This window comes from Hyperolius riggenbachi, chromosome 6 (assembly GCF_040937935.1).
Source record: "Hyperolius riggenbachi isolate aHypRig1 chromosome 6, aHypRig1.pri, whole genome shotgun sequence".
NCBI lineage: Eukaryota > Metazoa > Chordata > Amphibia > Anura > Hyperoliidae > Hyperolius > Hyperolius riggenbachi.
Genome location: NC_090651.1, coordinates 33,420,288 through 33,433,817, shown reverse-complemented (window position 1 = coordinate 33,433,817; position 13,530 = coordinate 33,420,288). Strand labels below are relative to the sequence as shown.

At 49.3% G+C, this 13,530-nt stretch overlaps 1 protein-coding gene across 2 annotated transcripts in view; it reads left to right on the top strand.

Moving 5' to 3' along the window:
- The window catches only part of LOC137520767 (cytochrome P450 4B1-like), a 121,972-nt gene that overhangs the window by 8,251 nt on the left and 100,191 nt on the right, over positions 1–13,530 (top strand). For both annotated transcript variants that reach the window (XM_068239105.1, XM_068239106.1), the window contains exon 2: positions 10,932–11,009. The gene's annotated coding sequence lies outside the window, so the exon portion shown is untranslated. The remainder of the gene's footprint in view (positions 1–10,931; positions 11,010–13,530) is intronic.

Below are 13,530 nucleotides of genomic sequence, written 5' to 3'. Positions count from 1 at the left end.
CTTCTCTCTCTCTCCTCTTGCTCTCGTTCCTCTCTCTGCCTCTGTTTTGCTTCTCTCTCTCTCTCCTCTTGCTCTCGTTCCTCTCTCTCCCTCTGTTTTTCTTCTCTCTCTCTCCTCTTGCTCTCTTTCCTCTCTCCCCCTCTGTTTTTCTTCTCTCTCTCTCCTCTTGCTCTCGTTCCTCTCTCTCCCTCTGTTTTTCTTCTTCTCTCTCTCTCCTCTTGCTCTCGTTTCTCTCTCTCTCCTCTCGCTCTCGTTTCTCACTCTCTCTTTCCTCACTCTCTCCTTAGTCCATATGCATTTCACTTTTTCTCCTGAGTTTTCACCTAGGACATCATTTTTCATCTTCTATTTAAAAATAACTTTTTAGCACTTTGAAATGGAAAAAGTACCAAAAAGTTGTTGAAAAAGTATTGTCAAAATTATTTTGAGTATTTTCCAGCTTGTTGGTGGTTTAAAAGGCAATGTATTTGTACATTGTAAAAATATCACCTAGGAGAAAACTCTGGTGAAAAAGTGAATTGTCATAAAATGCCTTTTAAAGAGACACTGTAACGAGAAAAACATCCCTGGGGGGTACTCACCTCGGGAGGGGGAAGCCTCAGGATCCTAATGAGGCTTCCCCTGTCCTCTGTCCCACGGGCAGAGCCCTTTTAAGCCGGCGCGACAAATCCGACAGCCTGTTAAATATTTACCTTTACAGGCTCCAGCGGGTGCGCTGTTTCGGCTCTTCTGATGGAGATAGGCGGAAATAGCCGCTCTCCGTCAGGTCCGCTCTACTGCGCAGGCGCAGGAGACTTGCACCTGCACAGTAGAGCGGCCCGACGGAGATCGGCTATTTCCGCCTATCTCCGTGGGAAGAGCGGATACTGTGCCTGCACTGGAGCCACGGAGGTAAATATTTACATCGCCGCCGCTCCGGGAGGATTTTCGCCGCCACCGTGGGACCGAGGAGGACGGAGGAAGCCTCAATAGGATCCGGAGGCTTCCCCACCCGAGGTAAGTACCCCCCAGGGGACGTTTTTTCATTACAGATTTTCTTTACACCACCAGCATGCAAGACAATAGTCAAAATAAATTTGATAGTACTTTTTTACTGACTTTTGGTTAATTTTTGAATTGTAAAAATATGAAAATCATCTCCTAGGAGACATATGGGCCCTTCTCTCAGTCTCTTTCTTCTCTCCTCCCTCTCTTTCCTCACTCTCTCCTTCTCTCACTCTCTTTCCTCACTCTCCTCTCGCTCTCTTTTCTCTCTCCTTCTTTTGCTCTCTTTCCTCACTCTCTCCTCTCGCTCGAAAGAGAGCGAAAGACTCTCTCCTTTCTCTTTCTCTCTCTTTTTCCTCACTCTTTCCTTCTCTCGCTCTCTTTCCTGTCTCCTTCTCTCGCTCTCCTTCCTCACTCTATCCTTCTCTCGCTCTCTCCTCTCGTTCTCTTTCCTCACTCTCTCCTCTCACTCTCCCCTCTCTCTCTCTCTATCCTTAATCTCTCCTCTCACTCTCCCCTCTCTCTCTCTTTCCTCCTTCTCTCATCTCTTTCCTCTCTCTCTCTCTCTTTCCTCACTCTCTCCTTCTCTCGTCTCTTTCCTCTCTCTCTCTTTCCTCACTCTCTCCTTCTCTCGTCTCTTTCCTCTCTCTCTCTCTTTCCTCACTCTCTCCTTCTCTCGTCTCTTTCCTCTCTCTCTCTCCTCACTCTCTCCTTCTCTCGTCTCTTTCCTCTCTCTCTCTCTTTCCTCACTCTCTCCTTCTCTCGTCTCTTTCCTCTCTCTCTCTCTCTCTCTTTCCTCACTCTCTCCTTCTCTCGTCTCTTTCCTCTCTCTCTCTCTCTCTTTCCTCACTCTCTCCTTCTCTCGTCTCTTTCCTCTCTCTCTCTCTCTCTCCTCACTCTCTCCTTCTCTCGTCTCTTTCCTCTCTCTCTCTCTCTCTCTTTCCTCACTCTCTCCTTCTCTCGTCTCTTTCCTCTCTCTCTCTCTCTCTCTTTCCTCACTCTCTCCTTCTCTCGTCTCTTTCCTCTCTCTCTCTCTCTCTTTCCTCACTCTCTCCTTCTCTCGTCTCTTTCCTCTCTCTCTCTCTCTTTCCTCACTCTCTCCTTCTCTCGTCTCTTTCCTCTCTCTCTCTCTCTTTCCTCACTCTCTCCTTCTCTCGTCTCTTTCCTCTCTCTCTCTCTCTCTCTCTCTTTCCTCACTCTCTCCTTCTCTCGTCTCTTTCCTCTCTCTCTCTCTCTCTCTCTTTCCTCACTCTCTCCTTCTCTCGTCTCTTTCCTCTCTCTCTCTCTCTCTCTCTCTTTCCTCACTCTCTCCTTTTCTCGTCTCTTTCCTCTCTCTCTCTCTCTTTCCTCACTCTCTCCTTCTCTCGTCTCTTTCCTCTCTCTCTCTCTCTTGTCTCTTTCCTCTCCCTCTCTCTCTTTCCTCACTCTCTCCTTCTCTCGTCTCTTTCCTCTCTCTCTCTCTCTTTCCTCACTCTCTCCTCTCGCTCTCTTTCCTCTCTCTTTTCTCCCCTCCTATCCTTTCTCAAGACCACACTGTGGGGCATATGAAATTGCTGCAGAGCAGTTGAGTGCTGCAAGATAATGTGCACTTCAGACTCCCCCACTGGTCCTTCCTATGGTTTCAGTGTTGTATATATGCCCACTTTATGTATATTATACTGTACCTGAACTGTATGTTTACTGTACCATCACTGACCCTGTATGTGCCAAACCAATTCCGGGTACAGCCCCCATTGTACATGGAGAAATAAATGATTCTGATTATGAAGAAGCCGTTGACTTCTTATACAGATTAGTGTCAAGCATCATGGGGAAACGACCATCATGTCATGAGAAACCGTCTGCCTGAACCGGCCCTTACGGCCTCCTTCCTGGCAGCCTCAGTAGTAGGAGATTTGGGGATCCATTTCATTGCTGTGCCACCCTTCAAAACTTTGGGAAGAGTTACTGTTGGCTGTATTCTTAATATGATCACTGCTAGTTATTCTTGTCCATCCCTTAAAATCACCTGTAAATTAAAGGAAATCTAAAGTAAAAATAAAAGAAAACAGTTTAACTTACCTGGGGCCTTGTGTAGCCCCCTGGAGTTTTCTTGTGCCCATGACATCCAACCCTCTGGCAAGCAGCGGTGAAATCTGGCTGGCCATGTGCCTCACTGCGCTCCCATGGCCTGGAGCATGTTCCACAGTAAGCAAAAATTGCTATTGCACATGCGCAGAGTGCTCCACGTAATCAGGGTGCACGTGGCTCGGGGCCGCTCATGCGCAGTAGCCTCTGACTGGCGGCGACTGGCCAGCTTTGAGAGTTTTGCCGCTTCTCGATAGAGGGACTTCGACAGGAATGACAGAACGTTGAATATGAGCGGGGAGGAAGTGGCAGTTCTTCCTCTATTCTGTGCATCCATAATCCGCCTCCTCCACCTGCCGCTTTAGTTCCGCTTTATGTTTTATTGCACACAGCGCTCAGGGGAGCTGCGCTGTGTGCAGGCTTGTGATAACTGAGGTTGGATATCCTTCGGACCTCAATTAACACAAGCCTACACACAGTGTAGCTCCCCTGCGTGCTGTGTGCAGTGAAACATATAAGGACCTAAAGCCATGAGTGGAGGGGGCAGAGTTAAGCTTATGCAGAGGGGAGGAAGAACTGCCACTTCCTCCTAGATTATAATTGACGCCAAAACAGGGCCACAGGGGGCGCTGGATGGTTCTGTGTGCTGTGACAAAGTAACAGCACCAGTAATGAAACAATTTTAAAAGTATTTGAGACCAGGTCAGGGGTACTTATTTAATATTTACTTATTGTATTTATAAAGCGCCAACATATTACGTAGCGTTGAACATTAATTTAGTACTTTAAGTAACCCTTTCATATACAGTATGTGGATCTTGGCCAGCAGTGCCAACATTTTAAAATGAAAAACCTACATTTTATAAAGTTGCTTAACTTCTGTTATTCTGTATAAATACCTTTTTTCCGTATTTGTCAGAGGATTGAAACATGGCCTCTTTGTTTTTAGTTTTGTGAGAACATAAGCCGTGTTTTTCCCCATTCCCCTGATCTCTTCTGCAGACCTTCTTCCTGGCCTCCGCGCAGAGGCAGAGCCGGGGTAAAACCGCTCACATTTTCATAGTATTTCCTGCCGCTCTGTGTTGGGCCGCGGCAGGTTGAACCGTAACTGGCTAAGTCAGCAATTTGTCCTCCTAAAGCCTCCCGTTTCCATTGCAGAGTCATAATGGCTTTTTCAGACGATGGGAGAGGAAAGGGCCTCACTTAATTATATTTCCTACAGAATTTAAAAACCACACATTCTTGTGTATTCACAGCGGAGCACCGGCATTCCGCGGGGTAAACTTACATAACTGTCTGTAACAGCTACTGTACAGAAAACACCAACACCGCCAGCAATGTACTGTCAATACAACACAACTAAGTACAGCATTTAAAGGACCACTGTCGCGAAAATCTTAACATTTTAAAGAAACTCTGAAGCCAAATAAAACACTCCCCCCCCTCCCACCACCACCGATGCCTAACCGAGCCCCCACTAATGCCTAACCCTAATCGAACCCCACCTCAACGATGCCTAACTGAACTCCCCCACCTATGCCTAACCCTAACCAAACACCCCTAATGATGCTTAACCCTAACCATCCCTCCGCTGCAAACCTGCTGCTATTTTCGTTGCGCTCGCCGCTATACGAAAAATACTGTCACTACGGAAGTTTGGGCACCCCATAAGTGCCCATGTTAATATTAGTTACAAACAGAAATTAGAGCGCAAGGGGCCCTGGATAAAATAGTGGGCGCCGGGGACGTCTGCTATACAAACTGCAGCTAAAAATAGCAAGTGCAAGGGTGCCTAAACTGCCTTAACAGACACTTCTGTGTATGAGATGGTACAATGGTGGTCAGTTGCCAGGGTGTCTTAAGAGAGAGAGTATTCTTGCCTAAAGAGGTGAGGTTTTAGGTTGCGCCTAAAAGTGGTTAGTGTAGGGGAGTGGCAGATGTGTTAGAGGAGGGATTCCAGGGAGGGGAGAGGATCAAGAGAAGTCTTGTAGGCAGGAGTGAGAAGAGGTGACCAGGGAGGAGGACAGGAGAATGTTGTTGGAAAAACAGAGATTGCATGTAGTATAGTATCTGGAAATAAGGTTATTTAGATAAGAAGGAGCTAGGTTGTAAAGTGATTTGTAGAACAGCATCAGGTTTTTGAATAGCAGTGGGAGAGAGTTCTACAGGATGGGGGCAGCTCTAGTGAAGTCCTGCATGGCGGTGTGAGATGATGCATGGGGTGGTTAGAAGCAGATCGTTGGAGGAGCAGAGTGGGTGGCCAGGTATGTATCTGCTGGGGGGCCCCATGATTTGTAGTGATACTCCTGCTCTAGATTCTCTCCAGGCCTTTGGCAACTGCCTAGATTTGCCTTGAGGATGATCAGGCTGTGGTGTAACTGGCAGCCAGTGAAGGGGCTGACAGAGGGGGAGAGGGCTGGAGAAGCGGGAGGAGAGGTGGATGAGGTGTAACTGGCAGCCAGAGAAGGGACTGACAGAGGGGGAGAGGGCTGGAGAAGCAGGAGGAGAGGTGGATGAGGTGTAACTGGCAGCCAGTGAAGGGAGTGACAAAGGGGGAGAGGGCTGGAGAAGCGGGAGGAGAGGTGGATGAGGTGTAACTGGCAGTCAATGAAGGGACTGACAGAAAGGAAGAGAGCTGTAGAAGCGGGAGGAGAGGTGGCTGAGGTGTAACTGGCAGCCAGTAAAGGGACTGACAGAGGGGGGAGAGTGCTGGAGAAGCGGGAGGAGAGGTGGATGAGGTGTAACTGGCAGCCAGTGAAGTGACTGACAGAAAGGGCGAGAGCTGGAGAAGCAGGAGGAGAGGTGGATGAGGTGTAACTGGCAGCCAGTGAAGGGACTGACAGAAAGGGAGAGAGCTGGAGAAGCAGGAGGAGAGGTGGATGAGGTGTAACTGGCAGCCAGAGAAGGTACTGACAGAGGGGGAGGGCTGGAGAAGCAGGAGGAGAGGTGGCTGAGGTGTAACTGGCAGCCAGTGAAGGGACTGACAGAAAGGGAGAGAGCTGGAGAAGCAGGAGGAGAGGTGGATGAGGTGTAACTGGCAGCCAGTGAAGGGACTGACAGAGGGGGAGAGGGCTGGAGAAGCAGGAGGAGAGGTGGCTGGGGTGTAACTGGCAGCCAGTGAAGGGACTGTTAGAAGGGGAAAGAGCTGGAGAAGTGGGAGGAGAGGTGGATGAGGTGTAACTGGCAGCCAGTGAAGGGACTGACAGAAAGGGAGAGAGCTGGAGAAGCAGGAGGAGAGTTGGATGAGGTGTAACTGGCAGCCAGTGAAGGGACTGACAGAAGGGGAGAGAGTTGGAGAAGCGGGAGGAGAGGTGGATGAGGTGTAACTGGCAGCCAGTGAAGGGACTGACAGAGGGGGAGAGAGCTGGAGAAGCAAGAGGAGAGTTGGATGAGGTGTAACTGGCAGCCAGAGAAGGGACTGACAGAGGGGGAGGGTGCTGGAGAAGCGTGAGGAAAGGTGGATGAGGTGTAACTGGCAGCCAGAGAAGGGACTGACAGAGGGGGAGGGTGCTGAAGAAGCGGGAGGAGAGGTGGATGAGGTGTGATTGGCAGCCAGAGAAGGGACTGACAGGGGGAGGGCTGGAGAAGCAGGAGGAGAGGTGGCTGAGGTGTAACTGGCAGCCGCCAGTGAAGGGACTGACAGAGGGGAAGGGCTGGAGAAGCTGGAGGAGAGGTGGATGAGGTGTAACTGGCAGCCAGTGAAGGAAGTGGCAGAGGGAGATAGGGCTGGAGAAGCAGGAGGAGAGGTGGATGAGGTGTAACTGGCAGCCAGTGAAGGGACTGACAGAAAGGGAGAGAGCTGGAGAAGCAGGAGGAGAGGTGGATGAGGTGTAACTGGCAGCCAGAGAAGGGACTGACAGAAAGGGAGAGAGCTGTAGAAGCGGGAGGAGAGGTGGATGAGGTGTAACTGGCAGCCAGTGAAGGGACTGACAGAAGGGGAGAGAGTTGGAGAAGCGGGAGGAGAGGTGGATGAGGTGTAACTGGCAGCAAGTGAAGGGACTGACAGAGGGGGAGAGAGCTGGAGAAGCAGGAGGAGAGTTGGATGAGGTGTAACTGGCAGCCAGAGAAGGGACTGACAGAGGGGGAGGGCTGGAGAAGCTGGAGGAGAGGTGGATGAGGTGTAACTGGCAGCCAGAGAAGGGAGTGACAGAGGGGGAGGGCTGGAGAAGCCGGAGGAGAGGTGGATGAGGTGTAACTGGCAGCCAGTGAAGGGACTGTTAGAAGGGAAGAGTGCTGGAGAAGCGGGAGGAGAGGTGGATGAGGTGTAACTGGCAGCCAGTGAAGGGACTGACAGAGGGGGAGAGAGCTGGAGAAGCAGGAGGAGAGGTGGATGAGGTGTAACTGGCAGACAGTGAAGGGACTGACAGAGTGGGCAGCTGCACTCATAACCACAAAAGAGAGACTCAGATTCCTTCCTGATACTGTAAGAAGCTTTATTTCCTTTGTATCAGTAATGTATTCCAGCAGCATGATTTTTATCTGCAGGACAGGGGTTCACAGAGACGCTGCGCTTTGAATGCTGCTTATAAACTTTAACAGCGGGGTGAGGTTCCCCATTACCGATGTGAGTGGTGGGTTACTGAGCGGGATCAATGGATTTCTTCCGATAAAGAACGGCGTAAATCACGCTAAAGCGGAGCCAGACTTTACAATGAAATAAGCGATAGTTGAAATGTTATTAGTATCAGGTCTGGCAGTGGAGAGCGCAGCCTGTGCTCCGTACGGGGGGCCCCTCAGATTCTGGCATCCCCTGCAGGAAGTATGAGATGGAATTTATGCTTTTCAGATGTGAGGCAACGCTGTGTATGGAGATGAAGTGCAGCCAATAGGAGATGATGATGCGGAGGACATCCTCCACACTGCAATTAAAATCTTCTGAAGAGTGTGACAAAGCTTTGATGAAGAGGACACAAGTCATAAGCCTCATACACACGAGGCACAAATAAGCAGCGAGAGTCCGTCGCCAGGTCCCTCTGTGCAGCAGTTGTACACACGGCGCACAGAGGGACAGAGATGCGATGGAAGCTGTCGCCGAAGGTTCCTCCCCCCCGCCGGAAGCTCCGTGCATGGCGTATGGGTTGCTGTCGCTAGTCCGTATACACACGCAGTACGCGTGGCGGACTAGCGACTGTTGCGGCGACAGCTGTTGCCGGTGATTGGCCACGTCAATCGCCTGGCGACAGCTCTGAGTAGCGACGGTTCGTGGCGCGCACCTCATACACACGGGGGACCTGTCGCCGCAACATGCGCGTGCCATGTGTTTGTGGCGACAGTTGTGCCCCGTGTGTATGAGCCAATAGTGGATGCAATCTTCTCTCTCCGCAGCCCTTGTGCAATATAAACCAGTCTCCTGTATATGCACTCCCAGTGCAAGAAACACAACAGAATGGGACCTTCTTAGTGGTTTTACAAAGTAAAGAAAGAGATAGCCGGCACCATCCAATGGCATTTGACATACAGCCTAGCTTGAGAAAGGAGTGGATGTTACTCTGAAACGTTGCAATTATGGCTGTTATGGGAATAGAAGAATAAAAGAGTATTTATATTGGATGGTGCTGGCTATCTCTTTCTTTGCATGACGTTGACCTAGGAGTGCTGCCAGGTCCAAGCCACGGCACATCACCCATCTAACCAAGAGCAGTGCTTCACTATCCACTTGAATCTGGTTTTACAAAGTACAAATGCTTTATTCCAATGGCGAACAATCAAAGATAAAAAGGTGCAGATTCACTTACACATAGAGGGTCCTAATCCACTTAGGACCCTCCTCTGTGAATTTGCTTCTCACCAATGTGGTACTCTGATCCCCTTACACCAGGGGTGCCAAACTCAAATACAAAGTGGGCTGAAATTGTACACTAGGACCTAGTCCAACCTCAATGTCTACTGGCCACCTTCCTCCTTTATAAAGTTCTCTGGTGTCTAGTAGTCCTCCCTCCCCTATACAGTTCCCTGTTGTCTAGAGACCTCCATCCTCCCCTATACAGTTCCCTAGTGTTTAGTGCTTTCCCCCTCCCTCCCCATATGGCCTCCCTGGTGTTCTAGGGCTATACCTCCAATATAGTTTCTCTGGTGGTGTAGAGTGGGCCAAACAATGCAAAGTGGGGAAACCACTTGAGGGACAAATGTAATGGCTCTGAGGGCCAAATTTGGCCCGCAGGCCGGAGTTTGACATGTATGCCTTACACCAAATGGCATAAACAACGTTGCCCGCTCTTGTCCCAACTAGTTTCGGCTACTGCTGAGACCTCCTGAAGACGGCAGTAGCCGAAACTAGTTGGGACTAGAGCAGGTAACTTTTCCAGTGCCATTTGGTGCAAGGGGATTGATGGGAAGCGAATGCACTGAGGAGGGTCCTAAGTGGATTAGGACCCTCTACGTGTAAGTGGATCTGCACCTTTTTAACTTTGATTGTTCGCCATTGGAATAAAGCATTTGTACTTTGCAAAACCACTAAGAAGGTCCCATTCTGTTGCGTTTCTTGCACCAGGACTACATATACAGGAGACTGGTTTATATTACAGAAGGGCTTCATAAGTGGTCTGTGGAGAAAGAAGATTGCATGCACCCGTGACAACCACACAGCGCCGCAGTGTTCATACATAGTGTCGTTGGATTGGAGGAATAGATCCGGCTGTGGCGTCAGTGGTAGTGTGGAGTACAACCCATAGCCCTCAGGTGGTAACGTTGGGGCACCCCTGGCACCTTGTTTGACTAATCATAGTGGGCCCGGCTGTTCTCTTAGGAGGAGTCACTTGTAAAGCAACTCTAAAGCTCCATTCACACGCTAGATTTAAATCGGCCAATACTGACCACCTCAGCCTATAATCTGGTGTGTGTACAGCAGCCCCTAACCAGCAACTCGTTCAGCCAGCAATCTGCCAGGCAGATCATCTAAGCTGAGCAATGGCAGATTGCATTGTCCTCATGCTCGCCCCACCCACAGTGAGACATCACGTCTTCACCCCTCTCCCCCATTGAAACAGAATGCGTCTGTACAGCCTCGGGCCATCAATGTCAATGCTGCCATTAAGCTGGCCATACATTGGTTGATGTGGCCAGCACATAGATCCTCTCAGAGCATAATCGGATAAGAGAGAGATCTATCTGATCGAATCCGTCCCCACACTACACAGATTTCAGGGACTGCCTAGCAAGCCCTCCAGGTCTTCTCCATGTATGGCCTACCCAGTGGCATAGCTAGAGATCATGGGGCCCCATAGCACAACTTTCATGGGGCCCCAGATGTAGGCACACTTAAGCAATGCGACTTTCCCCTACTCTATGGATATGACTGAATTGGGCAATTTACATTTTCATCCGATCAACACTGCACATAGTTCAGGGGCACTGAGTCAAAGTTTGAGGAAGGATGAACACAAGAAAGTTAATGGTAAATACATTAAGTATCACCTGGGCCCCCTCTGCTCCAGGGCCCTATAGCAGCTGCTATGGTTGCCATGGCTATTGCTACGCCCCTAGGCCTACCCCTCACCCGGGCCTTGCAGAGGAGTTTACACTTACGTGTCTTCTCTTCAGAGGCAAGTACCGTAAATGACTACTAGAGGCCTCTGGTGTTCGACCTCTACAGTAGCATTTGTCACATGACACAGCCGCTCCATGAGAGAAGAGACAGGGAGGAGTGCCTGGCTATGGAGAGAAGACACAGGAAGTGCACTGGTGGAAATGTGAGTATGCTCTGCTGCCTACAATACACGACACTTGTAACTGAATGGCACTACCGTCATGCTCCCAATCTGCTGCCGATCCATCGATATCTTGGATCTGGCATGATCAACTAAATTTATCGACTTTGACCAAAAATCAATCAGTTGGGCATCACTTGCAGCACTGATTTTTTTTCCGCTTCCTCTTAGCAGCATCGGGGAGCACGAGCACCACAGGTTTAGAGACAGAAGGGTGCTGAATGAAGGCTGGGAGTGTCATCGACTAGACAGGTGAGAACATCTGCTGTCTGTACTCTGCTATAAATCTGGGGGTGAGGTGGGAGGGGGGGGCATGCCTGACCAGGTAGGGTTAGGGGGGGAGGCGAGGAAGGAGCACAAAGGGGTGGGATAGAGGCAAAGAATGGGCACAGAGAGGCGGGTAAGGGGCATTCCTAACGCGAGAAGGGGCGTTCTGCAGGAGTGTCTCTCCTACAAAGGGCGCCCTTTCCCTGCTCCAGCCAAGGACGAGCTGCTTGTTGGCAACTGCAGGAGGGGGAGGGTACATAGGAGAGAGAAGGGAGGGGGGGGGGGGGCAGAGAGGACACAGAGGCATGTCAATGAGCAAGACACATGCCTCTGTATCCCATTGGTTATGTTTAAGCTGCCTCAGGTACACTTTAAGGGGAGACCTAATGGGCCATAAAACTGGCTCTCGGGATTTGCCCCTATAGAAGCGCCAGCACAGACTCTAGTGCTTCAAAGCAAGACTGTTGACCACCTAGGGCCATGTCAATAGGGTAAATGAGTCACTAGTAACTAGTCAGAGCATCTAGTCGCTAATCATAGAAAGTAGAGTTTCTGGCGTGATATTTAGTTACCTGGAGTGATGTATATTTACTACTATTACAGAAGGAGACAAAAATACTACAACATGGTGGGTGTGCTGAACAATGAGTGGGAGAGGCTGGGGATTATCGCCATGTGCGCACACCTGAAGGTAGCACTCCAAACCGTCATACACATAATAGGGATAAACCCACTAGCAGCCTTTTCTAATCGAAAATGATTTGAAAAAAGCTCTTGCTAATGCAATGCTAGGGGGATTTTTATAAAATCACATCGCTCAAGTGGGATCATACCCATAGCATTACATTAGCAAGAGCTTTGCAAATCACAAAGCGCTCCTAGTGGGTTTCTGGCCTTACATATTTACTGTGGGTTTATGTCTAACCTTAACAATCATTGCTGTATTCTGATATAACCCAGGTGCAGTAGCATAGCTTAGGAGCTCTGGGCCCCAGCGTGAGTTTTACATCGGGCCCCCTTAAGCGCTCTCCACATAACAATTGATATGGAGTGCCAAAACCTGCCAAGGACAGCTGTAGTGTGAGAGAGGTGTAGGCCGGGGAGGAGAACTGTCTATTAAAGGTTACATCTAATCAGAGCACATATAGCAATATCATAGCACAAAAAATACAACCTAATAAAGTGTTCAAAGGAAGGCCCCTAGTTACTTCTGTGTCCCCTATTGCTATGCCACTGCCCAGGTGAGAGTTGCTTACTTATGCCACCTGATAGACAATGTATAAAACAAAATTCAGAATTGTTCAATTTTTTTTTAAAGATTCTGCGGTTTTGCACAATGGAATGCGTCCATCTTCAATACATGGCGTAGTACTGCCATCAAGTGGTTGTTTCTTGCAATGTGGTGATGTGAGAAGAGAACCCGAGGCGGGGTTCTGAGAATGAAATCCCCATACGGGCTTAGGGGCGATCTATATAGCAACAGAGGCTGGGCTCTATAGGCAGACCCAGCCTCTGTTGCTATATAGATCGCCCCTAAGCCCCCCCTGCGCTCTGTAATCCCCCCATAAAACACAGTCGCGCTGCTGACACGCAGCTTCTCAGAGCGCGCTGTGTTTTCCTCTCCTCTGTCAGTCTCGCCGCTCCCCGCCTCCTGCATCGCTCCGGTCCCCGCCCACGTCCCTTCCCTCGCCGCTGATTGGAGGGAAGGGACGCGGGCGGGACCGGAGCGATGCAGGAGGCGAGGGAGCAGCAGAGACTGACAGAGGAGAGGTAAATACAGCCGCATAGCGCGGCTGTGAGTTATGGGGGGATTACAGAGCGCAGGGGGGGGGGGCTTAGAAGCGATCTATATAGCAACAGAGGCTGGGCTCTATAGACAGACCCAGCCTCTGTATGGGAATTTAATTCCCAGAACCCCGCCTCGGGTTCTCTTTAAAGGATACCTGAGGTGACATGTGACATGATGAGATAGACGTGTATTTACAGTACCTAGCACACAAATAACTAGGCTGTGTTCCTTTTTCCTTTTTTTTCTCTGCCTGAAAGAGTTAAACATCAGGTATGTAAGTGGCAGCTCCTGTCTGGGTCAGGACTGGGTCAGACTACAGTGTGACCCTTACTGATAAAAAATTACAACTATAAAACACTTTCCTAGCAGAAAATGGCTTCTGAGAGCAGGAAAGAGATAAAATCAGTCAATAGTTCCTAGATTTTAGCTCTGGCATACTGCAATGAATATGACATTGAGCAAAAACAATAAAACAGTAAAAACTTCAAAAGTAGATTTAAATATAAAATAAAACTGTGGAATATCTTAAAAAGTCATTTTTAGGAGAAGGAGGATAGATACAATTGTTTATTTCATTAGTTTATTTTCACCTCGGGTATCTTTAAAGAGGAACTCCAGTGAAAATAATGTAGTAAAAAAAGTGCTTCATTTTTACCATAATTATGTATAAATGATTTAGTCAGTGTTTGCTCATTGTAAAATCTTTCCTCTCCCCGA